The following is a 21,907-nucleotide window of genomic DNA, read 5'->3' on the forward strand; positions in this document are numbered from 1 at the left end:
CCAGTTACCACAGTGCATGCTAACATAAAGAGTGAACAAGAAGTTGTGTAGATAGTATTTGATAGTAAAATGCATTGTACAAAAGGAACACCTAATTTTGTGATAGAAAAACTTGTGCAATAACTAGTAAAATGGACGAGAGTCTAGTGATAGTGACATCCCTTTCTTCACTTGTTGATCCAGCTGAAGGTAATGACCTTGCTTGAGCAGCTGATGATGGAGTTTGTGGAAAAGAGTCATGAGTCAGCAAAGAAGTTGATATTAAAAACAAGCCTTATACAGTTGGATAGATTCAAGAGTTGTGTCATGCTCCATAATAAAAATGGCAAAGTGGGAACATAGTTCACATTGAAGAGATTGTGTACAAATGTCTGATTTATAAAACCTTGTTGATGAATGAGACTGTACCAATAAATATTTTCTAGGTATATGAAGTAAGTTTGTTTGAAAAGCACTGTCCATTCTGCATATTTACCTCATAGCAGAAGAAATGCCCGGTCTCAAAGAATTAAAGGATAATGCTAACTTTAATATTCAGGGTAAATTGTAAGATACTAAGTTAAAAATCTTATAAATGCAATGGTACAAAAACCTCCAGGTAGTCAAGGAAATGATCAAAAGAAAATAGCTAATTATCTGGAGGTTAAATTACAAAGTTGGGATGAGGAAAAAGGATATTCTGGTCTAAGTGAAATATTTTCCCCAGAACAATGCATTACACAGCAAACATATCATAAAGGAAGCTTTGTGTGGCAATGACAGTTATCTTACACATATGACCTATTTTGTTCAGCATAGTTACAAATTTCAAAAATTTTCACTACTCTGAATATGCTATTAAAGTCCATGGGCCATAGGGTTATTACAGCTTTCAAGGCATGTCTGCTTATTGCTTATATACTATATTCCAGTACATGCATTCCAACAAGAAGCTTCACTTGGAGGTCTCTCCAAGACTCTTGGCTTGTAAATAAATCTCTAGAGTTAATTGGGAAAACTCAGTAAAGATTTTCTCCATAAATAATGAATGTTGTATACATGAAACTATCCCTATATACTGTCCCTTTTCCCAAGACTAAAAAGATTTTAAGTACAGGGGAAAAATGTTCTTAAAAATAAATATAGGTTTGAAGAAATTGATGAAAAAGATGTAGACAAGCTTGAAACCTCATCTCTAAGAAAATAACAACTATCGAATTTGTTCAGTCAGAACATGAAGAGAATAGAGCCAATAGGGAGCAGCCAATCAAATCATCAATAGTTAAAAATAATGTATGAATCTCATTCTATAATTATGATGCATTGGATATGGCTGTGAGGCATGAGGTAGATGTCAATAATGACTTGTGTCTTTGACTTGAATAATCGAACAGGTGAAGAGGCAGTCAGAGTTAGAACTCAAGGATATAACCTTTGGTATCAATAGTATTAATTGAGTTTTAGCCACATTGAATTATAAATTTATTCACTATAAGTAATATTGACAAAACATTTTACTGATTAACATTAAAAAATAAAATTTTGGGACAGATTGTTGTTATCTAAGAGATTTCTGTAGAAGGAGAAAAAGAAATAATAAGACAGTATATAGAATATATATATTCTGAGTTGAGGCTCAGAAAGAAAAGTAAACCTAAAAAGAAACTAGGAGAGAAGAGATAAAATTTGGGGGAGAAAACAAAACAATACAAGAGATGGAGTGCCTTGGAAGCTTCCATAAACTAAATGTTTATGTCTCCCTCCTCCCCCACCGCCTTTTTACCCATAATTCATATGTTTAAATCCTAATTCTCAATGTGATGATATTAGAAAGTAGGGCCTTTGGTAGGTGAGTAGGTCATGAGGGTGGAATCCTTATGAATGGGATTAATGCTCTCATAAAAGAGACTTAAAGTTCTTTCAGCTCTCTTCTATGTGAAGGTAAGAGGAGAAGATGGCCGTTTGCAAACCAGGACGTAGGTCCTCTGCAGACATCCAATCTGCTGGCACCTTCATTTGGGATTTCCCAGCCTCTAGAATTTGAGAAAGTAAATTTCTGTTGTTTATAAGCCATCCAGTCTGTTGTATTCTGTTATAGCTGCCCAATCAGACTAAGACAGAAGGCAAAACAGAATGTGGACCAATCAACCATTTCAAGTGATGCCATGACTCTAAGTCTGAAGGACTGAGGAGCATAGAATTTATTGATATTTGACCTCAGCAAAGGCATTTTTAATAGAATGAAAGAAACATGATTTTCAAAGCATTTACAATCTAGTTGCAGTCTTGTTTCTTCAGGTTTGTTTCCTTACAGAAACTATTCCAAGGAAACTGATACAAATCAAGATACCTCGGTGAAGGCATAAATCAGTGTATGTCAAACATGCTTTATGATTTTTCATTCCAGAGTCATGCATGAGTGATAAATGACATGCCCATCTTCTTTGCCTGTCAAATACCTACCTATTCTTCAAAATGTAGCTCAGTGTTGCTTTTTGTATAACACATTCCTTATCTACACAGCTGAAAGAGATCTCATCTTTTTCTGAAAAAACTATCAACATTAATTATCATAAGTTCAAGATATAAAATATATTTGCTATATAATGTTCTATCTCTTCCCCAATATTTTAAGAACAGAAACGTTTATACCTATTATTCTATAGTTTTTGTTTACTTTTTGACATCTTAGAATAACAGCATTAAGATATTTGTTGATGCTGGGTGGCCTAGATGGCTCAGTCGGTTAAGCATCCCACTCTTGATCTCAGCTCAGCTGATGATCTCCCAATCATGAGATCCAGCCCTGCATTGTGCTCCACGGTTGGCACGGAGCCTGCATAAGATTCTCTCTCCCTTGCCCTCTGCCCTTTTCCCACCGCTTCCACGCTCTCTCTCTCTTGAAAAAAAAATAGATATTTTTGATTGCTAATGACCATATCCTCTCACAATACTCTCATTCAACACATAAAATTAAGGAAGCGGTGTTTTATATAATATTGTGACATCTTCTTGATCTTTTAATTTTTCATAACTTAAAAATATTTGAGGTCGGGGACACCTGGTGGTTCAGTCAGGTAAGCATCTGACTCTTGATTTCAGCTCAGGTCATGATCTCACAGTTTCATGAGTTTGAACCCTGGGTTGGGCTCTGTGCTGGCAGTATGGAGCTGGCTTGAGATTCTCTGTCTCCCTCTCTCTCTGCCCCTCCCCACTAGCTCTGTCTCTGTCTCTCTCAAAATAAATAAATAAACAAAAAATATTGGATATCAGTTTCTATTTATTGATAAATATAATAGTTCATAAAAGCTATGCAACTTTGAGATTGTGATGTTATCAAAAAAGATAGCTCTATTAAATTATAAAAAACATGTAAGTAGCAAAATCCCTCATATATTAGGTGATTCACACTATATGACCAAAACCAATCCATACTTTAAATATTCCAACTCTTTATGTTGGACAAGCAATATATCTCACGTAAGGGCAGAGCCTGTAGGGAAAAGTGAAATGACAAACGGGGCAATAGACTTCCCAGCGATATATGCTCTAAAAGATAAGCCAAAACTTCCAACTCCTTGAGAAAATTGAATTTTCATTCCACTTTTAAAAGCATTTTTATAATAATAAAATAATATTTCATAAAATGTATTCCTCTTTTTTACAATGAAATGTTATGAGTGATGTATTTCATGTATGTGTGTTTATCTGTGATACAATACTGAATATATGATTCATGTGTGTGTGTGTGTATATAAAAAATAAAAATTGAAGATGAATATGAAATTTTGTAATTTCTTTCATTTTGTGAAAGAAATTTTTTTCTTTCACATTCTCACAAAGTACATATTAGTAATTACGTTTGATTTAGACTCTGCACTAGGGCATACACTGTGTGTGTGCGCGCGCGCGCGCGTGTGTGTGTGTGTGTGTGTGTGTGTGTGTGTGTGTGTTTTAGAGGCGTAACATACTCCTAGTGGTTGAATAAAATACCTTTCAAATTCTGGATAGCTTTGTTTTCAACCTGAGGTGCTCAAATCCTCTTTAAAACCTAGTCCCTCCATTTTATCTTAATAATTACATTATTTCTTTATGTCTCTAGCTGAGTTTGGCTCCTGGCCAAAAGCACTGGCAAAAAAGCCTTTAAGACAATGAGAACTGAATATTTATTTACGCTCCCCGCTTTCCCTGTCCTGTATTTCCTGAGTTGGTTGCCTCCCTCCACCAAAGGACAAAGTTCCAGTGGGAAGCGCAAAACTCACAAATACTCTCTTCAGGCTCAGATAATCACTCTCTGCCTTTGCCTTTTTTTTTTTTTTTTTAAATATGGACGTAGATAAAAATGTCCCAATCTTGCTAGTTCCCCACATACCGTGCCATCTCTAGCTATTTCTCTATACCCTGCACATACCTTTGTATATATTCTTTTTGAATTTTTTTTTTCAATTTTCTCTTTCAAGTGTGCTGTCTTTTTCTTGCTGAGATCCAAGGTGGTACAGTAGCGACACACACGCACATATATATTTAAAGGATGTGCCAACAATTGAATGATAAATTATTTGTTTCCACAAGGATAGAAATTCAGCATGACCTCAAGAACACTAGATCCAGAAATTGGGATGTCATTAGAATGTCTTCAGAACTCTTTGAGTTCTAGTATGCTTCAAGCTTCTCCATTGCTTTGGGCTAACTCTGGCAGAGAATATTGGCTATAACACCTATACTTTGTGAAGTTGCAAGCAACTAGATCTTGGTATTTTCAGTTCTGAATCAAAATTTCTATAGACTTTTCTTGTCTCTGAGAAAATGAGAGAGGTTAGAACCCTATGCAGGCACTGAACATCTATACAATGTAGCTGGAATTTGAAAATTAAAGTAGCCACTAAAATATTGAGATATTAATCCTTAGAGTAGTATATGGCAAAAACACACACAAATTTGGGAATCAGAGATATGAATGTCTCCAAGAATTTAAAAAGATCACAAATTATATACAGTAGAAATATGTAAGTTTTGTCAATTTTTGATATTTGTAAATTTATCATAAGGAAAAGGACTAACTATAATGTCTATTAGTAGTATGCTGACATCACCTTCTAAATAATTCCTCCAAATTTTCCTCTTTCTGTCTGCTAAAATAAAGTTTAGAGATGAAATGAAAAACTCCAGGCACACAGGATACCTTGATTAAATATTTATTTATGGAAAATAACTACATCTATATGATTTTTTTCATCATATTTTTAGGAATAGGGATTAACCTCAGAAAATTTAGCCAATTTATTATAAAATAACATGGTTGTAAAATATATTAAAAATCAGTATTTGGTATGCTTTATATATAGGCCCTCATCAAGAAAATCATCTTCAGAGTTATGTGTCTAGTAAATACAATTTACATCGTAGACAGCAACAACTAGAATAATATTAAATTTAAGTTGTATATGAATTGAGATAACATCTGTGAAGTTGAGTAAGTATTTCAAAGGAGGAAAATTGAATTAAAAATGTAATCAAATGTCATTCTGAATCTTCAAATGACACATCTCTACTGCATATAACTGGAATCTTCTGGAATCTTTCATAGGAAAACATATAAAATAACAACAAATTGTATGATAAGAATAAATTGAGACTATATCTTCCTATGTGGATGGGGAAGATAATCTAAAATATATACATATCCTGATGTCATGGTTGCAGAAAAATTAATATCAATATTGGAATCACAATTTGATGGTAACCCTATAAGAATAAGTGGTAACATGAATATCAGATCATAACTTTCACATGTAATAAAGAATTTGAATAAGGATTTGAACAAAGATGAATCCTTTAGGATATCAGAGGAAATAAAATTCACTAAAATAAATTCCAACCCATTATACAATTATTGCACAGAAACAGTAAAAGGACAATATGACAGGTTTCCGGAATCTATAGTTAGAATGTTTGCACATATTTTATGCAATGACACTGCATATTCAGATTGATCACTGACCTAGGCATTAGATAACCAATTCACAAGATGCAGACCCTAAAGCGGAAAGTTGGTATTTATTAACTATGTTTGAGGCTGGGACATTCAGGTGAATTAGCTGTTGAAATTGAAATTTTATTGTATGTTGTCAGATAATGTCTTCTAAAAATGTGTATCCATATATATTATATCTAGTAGCTTATAAAAAGCTAAATGTTGGGAAGACAAGTATAATAAGAAAAGTGGTAGTGAGCCGTTCAAGAATTTTATCGTATTATTTTATTTTTTTATAGAGTTCATTTATTTATTTTTGAGAGAGAGAGAGAGCGTGCGCACAAGAGCAAGAGTGAGACACAGAATCCAAAGCAGACTCCAGGAGCTGAGCTATCAGCACAGAGCCCACTTGAGGTTCAAACTCACGAACCATGAGATCATGACCTGAGTTGAAGTCGGACGCTTAACTGACTAAGCCACCCAGCTGCCCTGAAGAATTTTAAACTGGATTTTTATTGACTATGTACCCCATATGGGACCTTTCACAATTTATTTTAAATATTTATAGGAATATTTATTCTTCATTAGTGTTAGGCAAATTTTATTGAAATATTCAAATTAATGTTCCAAAAGAGTAGATTTTCAAGGAATATTAAGGGAATATATCTTTTCTTTCTTTAATTCTTCTCTTTAATCTAGAGTGTAAGGGAAGAGATTTTAAGGCACGATTGGGAATACCTTAAAACTCTATACATGATTTATTTCTTCCCACAGGATTTAACTTCACACCGGACTGGCTTTATGGATCAGTGACCTGTGAAATTATAGAAACTTATGCTTTGTGTTTAGCTAATTCTCTGTTTTCACCACCTTGAAAATCTTTTTTTTTTTAAACAAGAGACTGTATAATTTCATTTGGCACTGAACCCTGCGAATTACATAATCTATCCTGAGTCCGTCCATCAGTTCAGAGATGTTTATCTTTTTTCACTCATGTATCTTGGTTCCTAAAACAGTAACTGATTATAGGTAGGCATTTAGTAAATAATGATTAAATTAAACCATGTACTTCAGGCTCACATAAATGTCTCCAACTGTACCCTCTCCATTCTTAGGCCTATTTTAATAATATGACTTTCTTTTCCTCAAAATAAAGAGAGGGGTAGATTAATATAATATTTTTGAAACAAATGAAATTGCCTTGCATATTAAAATCTAGAAATGAAAAATGAAGTATTTTGAGTTATAGAGTTAAAACTACAGGCTGTCTTCTTATTAAGGGAAGAGGGGGGTACCTTATTAAGGGAAGTGGCTCAGTTTGTTAAGCCTCTGACTCTCGATTTTGGCTCAGGTCATGATCTCATGGTTTGTGGGTTCGAACCTTGTTTTGGGCTCCATGCTGACAGCGCAGAGCCTGTTTGGGATTCTTTCTCCCCCACTCTCTTTGTCCCTCCCTTGCTTGTGCTCCCTGTGTCTCAAACAAACAAACAAACAAACAAACAAATAAACATTTAAAGAAAAAAGAGAGAAGAACATTCTCTTTATTTAATTCAACAGTTCAATAAAGTTTTAGAATCTCTGTCTCATTCTGTCTCTTACGTGCTTCCTGTTTTTAATTTCTGGCTGTGTACTTGAGTTTTCCAGGATCACATCATCAAATTTAATCTTTATCCTCTTTTTAACTCTCTTTGACAGTTTCATCATACTCAAGAACTTGGCTAGCTATTTATTAATACTGCCAAAAATGTATAACCTCCTCCAATGAACTCCAGACAAACACATAAACATTCACTAAATTATTTGTATACATGCTTCACAGACAACCTGATCTCAGAATCTGAGCTTTATTTATTTTCCTATGTGCTGACATACATATCCTATGTATCCTATGGATACATGTATCCCCACAGAATCTTGTTTGCTGTATTATATAAGCATCTATCGATTTGTGGCAATTCAATATCACACATTTGTTACTTTCCCAAGAGAAAATTTGAAATTGAAAATTTTCAATTGGAAAATATGAAGTAGAAAATATTTCAGATTCATAATTATAGTCAGAATGATTCTTAAGTTTAAATGTTTACTGTTGCAGAATCTATAAATCCTATGATATTTGGGTTAAAGAATCATGAATGATTAAATCTGGACTCTTTTTATCTTTTTGCTTGTTATTTATACGAATAATAAATAATATTTATCTTTGTATAGACTATGAAACTATGAAGAAGAAAGCATAAAATCTAAAGTAAAAGATAGTCCTGGACATATCTTGGAAAGTAGGAAGTAACAGGGAACAGATTTCTCCACATGAAATAACTAACTTGTGTGGATAAATGCAAAAGAGTATGTTTTCAAATCTTTTAAAAAATAAGTGACTTCTTACAGCAAAATACATACATACATACATACATACATACATATAATTTTTGTGGGACTAATAAAAACACAGAGATAAAGTGTTAGAGAGCAAATGGCAAAAAAGCCAAGAGAGGGTGGAAATATTCTGTTCTAAATTTTTAATACTATTAGTGAAGTAGTGTAATATATATTGAAGTTAGAATGCATTAATTTCAAGATATATACCATAAAATTTAAGTAATCACTAAAAGGGCGAAACAATTCCTGCAAACTAGTGAGTGAACAAATGAGTGAAAATGACATCATGAAAACAATATTCACCTAATCTAAAGAAAATTGGTAAAGAAGAAAAGGAAAAAGATAGGTCAAATAAACAATAAATGACAAGACATTAGATTTAATTCTAAATATATGAATAATTACCTTAAATATAACTAGTCTCAATCCCCAACTAAAAGGCAGAAACTATCAGATTAAATAAAAATGCCAGGAGATTATGTATTGCTTACAAAAACAAACAAACAAACAAACAAAAAAACCCAAAACATTTAAATGTAAAGACATGGATAGGTTATAATTTAAAATATGGAAAAAGATGAATCATGCTCTTATCAAAAGCAAGATGGAGTATCTATATTCTTATTAAAGGAAAATTGGAGTGCGTCAGACAAAGAAAAGCTGAAAATTGAAATAAAAGTTACTATTTACAATAGTATAAAAATAAAATTCTTAGGGATACATTTAATATATAGGTATATATTTGACAAAAGTCTTAAGTTTTACACTGACTACTATAAAACAAATATGGCTGACAAATGAAAGAAGACCTAAGTAAATGGAGCGGCATATTATGTTAATGGGTAATGGGTCAGAACACTCAAAATAGTTAAAACATTAATTCTTTCAAAATTGACCCATAGATTCAAGTCAATCCAGTCAAAATACAAATAGGCTTATTTATAAACGTTGAAAAGCTAAAATGTATGTGGAAATACCATCTACTTAAAATGGCCAAGGCAATGTTGAAAAGATTAATAAAGTTTTAGAACTTAAAGCACCCGATTTCGACACTTCTTATATAGCTACAGTTATAAAGTCTATGTGATATTGTACTGAAAATAGACGCATAAATCCGTGGAAAACAATAGTCCCACATACATATGGCCAATTGATTTTTAACACACATGCCAAGGCAATTCAATTTAAAAACGATTAATTGGTCAACAGATGGTACTGGAACAATTGGATATTCTTATGCAATATTGAAAAAAGAAATCTAGGTACTTACCTTACACCATATTCAAAATTTAATTTGGGCTTTTCATGTTACATCCATATCTGTGTTTATATTTTATTTGTCTCACTTTCAAGTGTATCATGGTAAGTGTACAGATATTTTCATTAATAATATGCTAAGATTTGGCAAAAAAGAAAAAATTCCTTTTGAGTTTGCCCTAAAATAAATGAAACTTAATTCAGGAAAAAATGAATATAAATGTGTCATAGATATAAATGAGAGAATAAAAAATTAAGTATCTAGGCAAAAGTTAGGAGAAAGTTGTGATGATGTTAGCTTTGGTAAATAATCTTAAAATGTGATTTAAAACATGTGAATGATGAAAGAAAAACATCAATATATTGGGTTTCATCAAAAAATGAGAAGGTAAGAGACAGACTGTATCCCCTTTATGAAACATATTTGTTAACAAAAAAAATGTATGTAGAATATATAGAGTATTATTATAACTCAATGAACAGAAAGCTAACAACCAGCTTTTTTAAATGGACAAAATATTGAATTACAAAGGAAAATATACTGATTGCAAATAATCACCTATGAAGGTGTCAACATCATTAGCCAACACAATTAGATTCCACTACACAAGTATTTGAATGACTAAACTTAGAATGACTGATCATACCAACTGTAGGCAAAGCTGAGGAATAATAGCATTTTCATACACTGCTGGTGAGGATACAAACTGATAAGACTGGTTTGGAAAATATATCCTGGCATTTCATGCCTAGGTATTTACTCAAGATAAATAAGAACATATGCCCACATGGGGAACCTGGGTGGCTCAGTTGGTTAAGTGTCTGACTTCAGCTCTGGTCATGATCTCTCGGTTTGTGGGTTCAAGCCCAATGTCAGTCTCTGTGCTGAAAGCTCAGAGCCTGGAACCTGCTTCAGATTCTGTGTCTCCCTCTCTTTCCCCCTTCCCTGCACTCTCTCTCTCTCTTTCTCTCTCTCTCTCTCTCAAAAGTAAACATTAAAAAAAGAACATATGCCCACGCAAAAAAAGTGGTACAAATGATCTCACGTACTCATGATCTAACGGTCATGATCTCATGGTAATGAGATTAAGCACGCGTCAGGCTCCTTGCTGAGTATGCAGCCTGCTTGAGATTTTCTCTCTCCCTCTCTCTATCTCTGTCTCTCCCCCATTTGTGCTCTCTCTTGCACTCTCTCTCAGAAACTAATAAATAAACATTAAAAAAGAAGTATTGAATATATGCACCAATATGAATATATCTCAGAAAAAGTATGCTGAGTAAAAGGAGAGACAAAACAATAGATGCTTATTATTCTACATTTATATACATTTCTACAAATAAAATTTTGTTTTTAACAACAGAAAGTGTATCAGTGGCTGCCTAGGGATGGGGAATGCTTGGTAGAGAACAGTTTGGAAAAATTATAAAGAGGCATGAGGAAAGAGTTGGAGTACATATGTTCATTGTCTTTGATTTTAATGTGTCTTCATGGGTGAATCTATGTCAAAACTTATGATTTTGTTCACTTTTAACTATGTGTAGTTTAATCGCATATGAATTATTCAATAAAGGATTCAAAAATGTCATAGCTTAATCGATGTTAGGTTATTATATTTGGAACAACGCTCTCAAAGAATACTTCTCACTATTGTACACCATTTGTATAGACATGTGAGATCTCACTAATTTCATATGTGAGAATAGAATCATTTAAATGGCAATTCACTTCTATTTATTTATTTTTAAATGGTAGTTTAAATGGTTTATTAGGAGCATAATCCACTTGCATTTTACTGACAACTTTTCCCACCCTGAGATGTGACCCCCCCCCCCCCCAACAACCATGACCCTTTATCGTTAGCCATACCTGTAGGTAAGAGGGTTAGACACCTGATCCAAATGGGGCCGAAGAGAAGCTCTGTCATCTAAAATTGTATCTGGGATTGTGACATATTTGTGGTTCTCTCTTAATGCTTGAATTGTGGGGTTCCCATATATAGCTATGCACACAGAGAATTAGAGAAAACGAGTCTGAAGTGAAAGAGAAGAGAGGATATTATCAGAGGAGGCCTGTAATAGGATGTCATTCAGCACTGCAAAGAGGACCAGGTCACATCTGCCTTGAGATGGAATTGCTTTCCAGCTCCCAGTGCAGTTTTAGGAATTTGGACTATATCTCAGGGAATTGTAATGTATTTCTATATTTTAATAATGTATTTAATAACGTATATCACTTTACATCCCTTTTCTTTCTTTCTTTCTTTCTTTCTTTCTTTCTTTCTTTCTTTCCTCCTTCCTTACCTCCCTCCTTCTTCTGTCTTCTGTTTATTTTCTATTTTTTTCTCTAAATAAGATTTAATAGAATATCTATCATCTGGAAACAGAAGATTTCAAAAGAAGATATTTTAAATTTCATGGGGTTCAAAACTTACATTTTGAAAGTCAATTCCCTTTATTTGTGTGACAAGTAATAATTATATCTATGTGTGTATATATACATATATACATATTTCATGAAATGCATAATTTCGGATTTTAGTCATTCTCTGTCTCGATGTCAAATATTGAAATAAGAAATTGCACTATGGATTCAGAACACAGCATAAGACAATCACTAAATAAACCCTAGTAAAAATGACCTGGGAAAGAGAGTTTTTAAAAATACCCATAATGTAGAAATACAAGTGTTTTGTTCTTTCTCTCCGGGTTGTGTTGGAAGAAAGGGAACGATTTGTTTTAAGAAAACTGAAGAGGTGATTTATGACCATTCTAGACCAATGTGGTGAATTCAGTCCTCAATATTCATAAACCAGGCTGTGGTCAGTAGCACAACCTGCTTGACAAACTGAGGAAACTGAAAAGGACAATGTTCGACACTGTGTAGAGAACTGATTTAGTCTTTGCTTTTCTTAGCAGGTGTTGACACTATCATTTTTATTAGGAATTTGATGAAAACATATTGGATGACCTTTCATACATGCTGATTTATGGCCTTTTTCCAAGCCTTTTTCCCTTTCTCCCCAAACAGGATTTGAGAAGCTATAAGCTACCACCCAATTTCAGCTTTCTCTTTTATGGATCTGTCCCTGAGGCTACATGACAGTTTTGCTGAAATTGAGCCAATGCATCTCAGATGATCACACACAGGGTGGTCTGTCTGCTGCTTTCACTTTCCAAACATCCGTGACTATGTGAAATTGTTTTGTGTTGTGCTAAGAGTACCTTCTGCCCAAATGCCTGTGGCTTCTCTATTTCACCTTATCCTTCAACAGCTGCTTGGGATTCTCTCCTACTGTCATTGCCACCTTTACGGTAAGAAAAACCCCACTATTGAAGATTCTTTCTTCTAATCCTGCTTGCTAAGTGATTCAGCTGAAAGGCATGGGCCTTATCTTTGTTTCATCTTTATATTCCTTGCATCTTGTAAAAATGTGATGTTTTGTGCAAAAAGAGCCATAAAATAAATACTTCATATATTTTAATGAATTCTTGATTTTAGATATGGAGGGGAAGGAATCATTTTTTCCCCCAACTTCTTTCTATCCCTCAAAATTTCCTGGTGGGGAACAAAGATGATTCAAGTTTCATTGAGATTTAAAAGGCCAATTCTTTCTATGTATGTTTTATGATCATCTGGTTAATGTCTGAACAAGTTGGTAGGTTATAAACATGAACTAGAATGTATTTAATGTTTACTTATTTAAAGTAAAAGAGAGAGAGAGAACAAGAGAGAGTGAGGGAGCTCACAAGTTGGGGAGGGGCAGAGAGAAAGAGAGAGAGAGAGAGAGAGAGAGAGAGAGAGAACCCCAAGTAGGCTCTGTGCTGTCAACACAGAGCCTGACATGGAACTCAGTCTAATGAACCGTGAGATTTATGACCTAAGCAGAAATCAAGAGTTGGACACTTAACTGACTGTGCCCCCCAGACGCCCCTAAAATGCACCTTAAAAATCACACACTAATTCTTTGAGACAGTGTGATCAACTTAACAAAGATTTGGAAGTAGAAGAGCCAGATATTAAAGCAAACTCTGACAACAATCTGTTTTGTCTTAATGTACCCCATACACATAATTTTTGATATACCCATACAATTTAGAATCTTGCCACAAAATTCCTGCTAAAATTTCTCGGTGTGTCCTCCTTTTGGAATAGTTCCCCTTATTCTGATATACATTTTTTTTTTCATGAAGGCCACTTCTGTATCCTCCATTTAACCCCAGAGAAAAACTATACTTCCTGGCACTAGAATGACAGAAAAATTTGTGAAGAACAGATATTTATATATCCATCCTCAAGTAGTCTAATATGCATGTTAATACGCACTATTAGAATTAAAGCAGTGTTATAATGTAGGAAAAGAACATTAAATATGCAGTAAGAATATGAGAGAAACCAACTTCAAAATTTTGGATGTGCTTCAAAAAGGGAATGTTATGGAAGCTTCCCCAAGGAAGTGAGGTGTTTATTTGTTCTGAAAAATGAGTTAGAACTGGCCAGGACTTTGGACACCATGGTAGGGAGATGAATCAACATGTACAAAGATTATCGGTGGCTAGAGGAAGCAAGTCATGTTTACAAACTCAAAGATAAGTCTGCACATCTGGAGTTCAGAAAAAAGAGAGTATGGAGTGTGATGAGGTTGAAAATGTAAGTGGAGGCCAAGGCTTGCTAGACTTGAGGACTTCTCACAGCAATGGAAAGGATTGAAGAGGTTTTAGCCAGAAAATGATGTGATCAGGTTAGGTTTTAAGTAGAGAACAAACTAGAAAAGAGCAAGAAAAAATACAAAGGGATATTTGGGAGACTATATAAGTAAACTATGTGAAAAGTGACGATAGCTTTATACAAGAGCAAGAATAGTACACAGTGAGAGTAGATTTCCCAACTCTTTCCTCAGTTACCTAATGAGTGTTATCTGTTGAATGAGTTATAAATAATGGCTTTGTGCAGAAGGGACATGAGCCACTTCCAAGAGTAGCTCATTAAAAAAAGCCAACATGTACCCACTATGCTCTCACCCTTTTACCATCCTGATACAGCTGTAGTACAATCAGAGGGAAAGGCAAAGGCTGTATGACAGAAGGAGACTGCATCTCAGAACCACTGAATGAGAGGGAGTATTCCACAACCAGGTGTGTCTCATCTGGGAATATTTTCTGAAAAAAATATTTTTTTGAGTTGGTTTGAGCTATTACACATTAGGGGGGTATTTGTTACAACAATCTAAGTACTGTCAGTGATACAGATATTTAGTGAATATTGTAGAATAGGCAGGACTCAGAAATTGTTCAGCTGGACTTGGCAGGATTCAGTTCTGTGTGCTGAGAGATTGTGGTGAAGGCTCTGGAGTCAGATTACTTGGGTTTGTAGCTCATCTCAGTAACTTCCTAATTATGTGAGCTTGAGCAAATTACAAAATTTCTCTATAAATCATTTTAAGTCTTTAAGATCTGATTACAATTAATAACCCAGGTTATGGAGTGTTGAAAAGACTACATGAAAGTATCCGAATAAATTGTGAAAAAATATCATCGAGTATAGAGAACATATACTGCACAAGATGCTAGTATCATATCAATATGTTCGTGTTTTATTAATATAACATTGATATATTGGACATTGTTTACAGCATCATTAAAGAGGACTCTGGTTAAGGGATAAAGGTCACAAGGATATTCTTTGGAGTCTTCTTTAAGTTACATCTGCCTTTACATAATCAAGCAGAGATGTCAAATAGACAATTGGTACATAGGTGTTTGGCACTCAAAAGAAAGGTATAGAATAGAGGTATTTTGGAAATATTTTGTAAGCATTTGATCATTAAAGACAAGTATATGGATGAGTATGTCTAAGAGTACAGAAAAGAAAAAATAGAGAATAAGGTCTTGGGATGATCCTGAGGAATTAAAACATTTCATGGGAGGACTAAGAAGGATTAATTTGCAAGGAACCTGAAGAAACAGGCCATAAAGATAGACAAAGCTATTGTCACAGAGGCCAAAGAAAGAGTTTTGTTTCAAGAAAAAGGAAATTCTCAATGATATTAAATTCTGCTCAAGGGTCAAATAAGGTTAATTATTTGATATTGGTTTACAGGCTTGATTTGAACTTCAGTTTTTTGGTTTAAATAATTACTTCCTGAATTTTCTCTTTAACTCAAGAATTATTGTATTGTATTGTATCTTTTATAGACACAAGTTTTATGATTGTTAGTTTTTAATTTATCCTTTCTTATTGATATCTAGTATTTATTTGGTTATGAAATATGACATTATTTCTTTTGGACCTTATAAATAAGGTTCTTGGGGGGTGCCATTATGAGCGGATAGTTGCTTAATTTTCTCAAGTTCAAGTGCACACGATAAGAATAAATCTACCCAGGCTGTTGGCATAAATATATAGCTATTAATTCTAACTATTAATTATTCAAATCTTCAATAACTTTGCTTATCTTTTGTCTGCCAAATCTATCATTTTTTGGGAAACGTGCTAAAACTTCCAAACATACTTGAATTATATTGCTTTTTTTAACTTTTTTTACTGTTTGTTTTTGAGAGAGAGAGAGAGAGAGAGCAGGGGAGGGGCAGAGAGAGAGGGAGACACAGAATTCGAAGCAGGCTCCAGGATCTGAGTTGTCAGCACAGAGCCTGATGCATGGCTCGAACCCACAAACCATGAGATCATGACCTGAGCCAAAGTCAGAGGCTTAACTGCTTAACCGACTGAGCCACCCAGGCACCCTTATTGCTTTTTTAAATATATATTCATAGACATTGTATTTTATTGAATAGATCTTTCTTTTACCAGTATTTAAAAATCCCACTTTTCCTGATTTCTTTTTTTCTTGAATCTTGCTTTTCTCTCATATTAATTTGATCCCAGGTAAAATCCTGCTGATGTGGGAAGGTGGGACAGTGACACAACTCTGTTCTGAAAGCTTCTCTCACAAGCTCCCATCCAATGCTTCACACCCATTTATTTTCCATTAGGGGATTCTGCTTCCCAGGGAGCTCTCTGTACTTCCAGTGCAGATTCCTCTGGTTATGTGTCCCGTGGGAATGGGCTCAGAAAGGAGTATCAGGACCATGCACAGTAATATCCTTTTGGTTATAAGATCCTCATAAAATATTATTAGCCTCTCCCACCGAATCCATCCCTCAGAGAACCTGAGTTCTATTGTTCTGCCTCTCAGTGGTAAAAGGGTGGAAAAAGAGGGACTTAGTAATGGGAGGGTCCAAAATTTGTATAACAAAATGGCTCTACCCACAGACTCCCATAAATAACAATGGTCCCTTAGGTGCTCTGGGCTGCCATTTTATACCTCTGTGACACTTCCATTTCTTTAGTGTTTTTTCAAAAAATCTATATGAGTATCTCAAGTCTGTCAGTCTTCCACCTACAACATCTCTAGGGTTACACTGGAAAGAGGGAATCAGCAGCCCACACTAGTTTGTCATCTTATTAAGAACCAGAAGTCAATTTTGATATACTGTAGAAATCTAATTCTTCAAACTGACAAATTGATATTTAAATCAGGCTATTGTAATAATCCTCAAGCAGATTGCATTGCAGGTGTCTAAAAATCTTATAAATAACCTTTTCTAACAAGCAGTATGCTATATATCATCCAAAATGAGAAAGTAAGGAGATGTACTTTAAAAAGTGCATATTTAAAGTTTTACCTAGGTGAAATATGCCCAAATACCAGGCTTAGATTCAGATGTTGGCAGGGGTTTAGGTTACTATTAGGCCTCAGGGTACAAGGACTTTACTGTTATTGTTTCTGATTAATTCAACCTTCCTACGCAGACAAACAAGCAAACAAAAAAGTAAAACAGGAACAAAAGATAGTGAAGAACCTAAAGAAATTCATATAGCCGCAAAGATTATTTTCTGGCAAGCCCAGTTTTAAAGAGATGTATGTAAGACAGCAGTTGTGATGTAAAACCCAAGACAAATTAACTGCATAGATTTTAAGAAGAGATTCAGAAAAATCTGAACCTAAATGACAGAGTAGTGTAGGAAATACTAACATCCTTTTAAAAGTCCCTTTTGTGAAGCATGTTATGGAAAAAAAGAAGAAGAAGAGCTAAAAAGTGTAGGACAAATGATATCTCAACTAAAGATGATATAGAAAGAATAAAAGCAGTCGTCTTTAAATGTGCTTCATATTTTCTATTAAGAATACTGTTTGCAAGATGGAAAGACTAGAATAAACATGGACAAAGGAATTGAAATTCCCAAGTCTGTGAAGAGATAGTTACACTAAATAAGATCATTTCTCCAGGCCCGGGTGAATCTAAATTCAGAGCACACAGACACACACATACACGCACACAATAATCAGCTAAACTCTGTTCTATCTGACTGAGTAAACACTATAGTCCTTGCAGATCAGGAAGACACTTTACAACAAGGAAGACTGATCAGATGGAGAAATCATTATTGCTCATTACTTGGGAGACCAGTAACAGCAGCGGCAAGTTGGTGGGCCTGCCAAACACACATCAGTAGACTTTCATCTTCAGGTCAGTTTCTAAGTCAGTAAACATATCTTGGATGTCAGTCACAATTTCACATTTTTTAGGGTTTCAAAAAGAAGTTTCACTACAAATAAAGTCAATGACATTTAGCACTTAGGAATACAATTTTGTCCCTGACCTCAGGTATCTCACAATTTGTGAAGGCAAAAAAATAAATAAAACTAAGATAAAAAATAAGTATTTATAATACAGGGAGATAAATAATATATAAGTGACATCTACATAAAGAATTTCAAGCACATATTTTAAATATTCTGTGCACAGTGGGAAGGCACTAAATTATTTTAAGTATAAAAGTATTTAGAAAGATAACTGGAGCTATTGTGAAAAGTTTGGCTAAATTCTACTTTCAGTTTATCCTATGAGATAAAATTTTTTTCAAGCTGGTTTCCATAGAGGCTTTACAAGTATTTCAGCACAAGTTTGGTTCACTTGTTCTTTTGAAATACATAGTCAATTCTTGATTATTCTTGACTAGATTAGAAATTAACTGTGATTAGGAACTAGGCTCATTCCATACACAATTGGACTCTACCTTCTCATTATGTAGACTTTTTGCTTGTATTAACTTCCAAATCAATATCTCCAAGTCCATAACTCTCCTAAAATCTGAATCCATACATACAACTTTAGCCAAATATTTCCACCTGGCACACTCAGTTGATCTCCAAAACCCAAGGTTTTCCAAACTGAAGTTATTATCCTCTTTAAAAACTTGTACATTCCTATAAGTTTCTTATTCTTGAAAAATAAATACTACTGCTATCCACCATGGCTAGAAACAAGAATTAGTTTGAGATCTGTCTCTTTTGTTCCCTACAGATGACCAAGCACCAGCTCTCCACAAATTTTTATCAACTATTTCTATTGTTTTAGGCACAGGGGATATTTTTTTAATTCATTAATTTGTAAGGGCCATAATATACCTTTAGCACGTACATAATGCAACCATTTTCTGTAAATATTTCACCTATTAGGAGGGAAATGATTTTAGTCTTTTCCATACAATCAAATATGTCATTATAATACATGTGACCTGCACTCAAGTAAATATTAGAGAGCATCTGCTCTATCTGTGCACACAACAGGAGGTAAAACTCAAATGAAAAAGTGAATTCATAGCATGCTGTGTCATGATATTATTATAATAATTTTAGTGACTCATTGTACTCATTAATTTTTTAAAAATATTATTAAATAAAATTGCGCATAACAAAGTTATACGTAAATGATCATCATTATTGGCTTTATATAATGGGTGTTCTCTTTTAGGTATCATTTACAAAGAAGTTTCTTTGCTTTAAAATATAAAAAAAAAATTCTGAATTACTTAAATAATCTTTTAAGAAATACATCAAAGTAATTATGGCATTCTAAATGTTATTGAGGAAATCCTGTCCCGTGCTAGGACATGAAACTTGAAGGACATTATGTTAAGCGAAATAAGCCAGTCACGGGCACCTGGATGGCTCAATCGGTTAAGCATCTGACTCTTGATTTTGGCTCAAGTCATGATCTCGCGGTTTGTGAGAAGGAGCCCTGCACAGGGCTCTGTCCTGATAGTGTGGAACCTGCTTGGAATCCTCTCTCTCTCCCTCTCTCTCTGCCCCTTCCCTAGTGTTGCCAGCACAAGCTTTCCCTTTCTCTCAAAATGAGTAAATAAACATTAAAAAGAAATAAGCCAGTCGCAAAAAGGACAAATACTGCACTACTCCACTTACACAAGGTATCTAAAGTAGTCAAATTCTTAGAAACAGAGGGGTGCCTGGGTGGCTCAGTCAGTTGTATGTCTGACTTGGGCTCCGGACATGGTCTTGCTGTTTGTGAGTTGGAGCCTCGTGTCATCGGGCTCTGTGCTGACAGCTCAGAGCCTGGAGCGCTTCACATTATGTTTCCCTCGCCCTCTGCCCCTCCCCCACTCATGCTCTGTCTCTGTGTGTCTCTCTCTCTCAAAAATAAATAAACATCAAAAAAAATTTTTGGAAACAGAAAGTAGAATGGTGGTTTCCAGAGGTGAGGGAGAGGGAGAAAGAGTTGTTCAATGGTTTTAGAGCTTGTTTTGCAAGATGAAAGTGTTTTAAAGATCACTTGCACTCTACACTTAAAAGTGGTTAGAATGATAAATTTTATATGTTGTATTTTTTACTACAACAAAATAAGAAGCAGTTAGAAAATAAAACATAAAAGAAAAGGGCTCCAGGAAGGGCGACTCACCCCTCAGCGCACACCCAGGTCAAAGGCCCCCAGCCCAGGGTCCCAGTGGAGCACAAGGCAAGGTGTGAAGGCAGGGCTTGGAAAACCAGGCCACTCCAATCAGACAACTGTAAGATATTCTCACAAATGTGGAGAAGCATTTCGGAGAGCAGTGCCAAATCTTTGCTGCTTATGTGAGGAAAACTTCCAGACTGTGAGGCAAAGCAGACCTACTGGAGAATGAAATCAATTGTATGCCTCTGCAGAGACCCCACATTTAAAGCGGGGCCTGAAAAACTTCACTGAGGAGTTTGCCAAACTTTAGCATTATCTACAAGCAGAGGTTGAAAGATTTGAAGCTGAAGTGGTTGAAGCTTTGAAAGCTTATGGACCAATTTTGAGAATGAAAGGCAATGACTTCAAAGCAACATTAACAGCAAGGAATTGAGAAGCTAAACAATTAACTCAGAAAGAACATGTCAGCGAAACCCATCTGGTCCGCATGTTACTTCACAGACAGAAACCGAATTGCAGAGAGAGCTGCAATGGATGCTACCCAAACAGCTCATCATCTGGATGAAACTATTGACAATTTCGAAAAGCAGTAAGTAAGGATCTAAAGACTATATTTTCAGATTTGATCACTATTGAAATGTGATTTATTGGCAAAGCATTCAAGGTCTACACTGCTGCTTACCAAAACATACAAAAGATTATTGAGGAAGATTTAGAGCTTTTCCAAAATTGTCCGTACCACCAGATTGTTCCTCAGGTTTAAATCTGGTCAGAGCAAATTCAAAGTGGCCTCTTGAAAGATTACTGTCAGCTAAGTCTGTATCTTGAACAGGACATGTAGCCACCTGTCTACTCAGAAAAGGATCAACAAACAGAAGATGATGAAAAGGACAAAGAGTTAGACATTACAGAAGAAGAAAATTAATTTTCTCTGTAAACTTTGCATTTCAATTTTCATCTTAATCCAGACTTGATCCAGAATTACCAAATTGTAAAACTTTATACTGGCTTCATACATGTTAAACCCCAAAATGAAATCCTACTGGAAACCCCAAAATTAAAATCCTTTAACAAATTAAAGGAAATTTATGCTGACCATAAATGAAGATTTTAAAAAATATAACACACCAGTCATTTCAACACCCAATCTAACAGTATGTGATTTTTGCATAAGTTCCACTTTTTAAAAAGATTATGTACTTCAGAAGTATTTCATATCAACATACTATACCTAGTTGAGATTATAATATAAACAAATGACAAAAACCAAGAGATCTAACAATTACACTTGCTTCTTTTGAGCTCATTGCCAAAAAAGGGTCTTTAGTCATTCTAATTAAATACAAATTCTATTCCATAAAGCATTAATCAAAGAAGCAAGGTGATTTTGCCCTTTACTTTTTTTTCACTTTTACTACAACTTGGAGTTTCATTATTTGATACATAACTTACTTTTCAGTAAGACTGTAATTACTTTTGATTAAAGGTAATGAGACACTAGGATATCAGTGTCATAAAACTATACATAAAGCATAAATTTTAGCTTCAGAAAGAAAGCCACATTAA

At 34.5% G+C, this 21,907-nt stretch overlaps 1 pseudogene; it reads left to right on the forward strand.

Moving 5' to 3' along the window:
- Positions 1 to 131: 131 nt before the first annotated feature.
- LOC132680559 (CBY1-interacting BAR domain-containing protein 1 pseudogene) lies at positions 132 to 21,266 on the forward strand (annotated as a pseudogene).
- Positions 21,267 to 21,907: the final 641 nt, after the last annotated feature.

Source organism: Panthera onca, chromosome A1 (assembly GCF_046562875.1).
Source record: "Panthera onca isolate mPanOnc1 chromosome A1, mPanOnc1 haplotype 2, whole genome shotgun sequence".
NCBI classification, from domain to species: Eukaryota; Metazoa; Chordata; class Mammalia; order Carnivora; family Felidae; genus Panthera; species Panthera onca.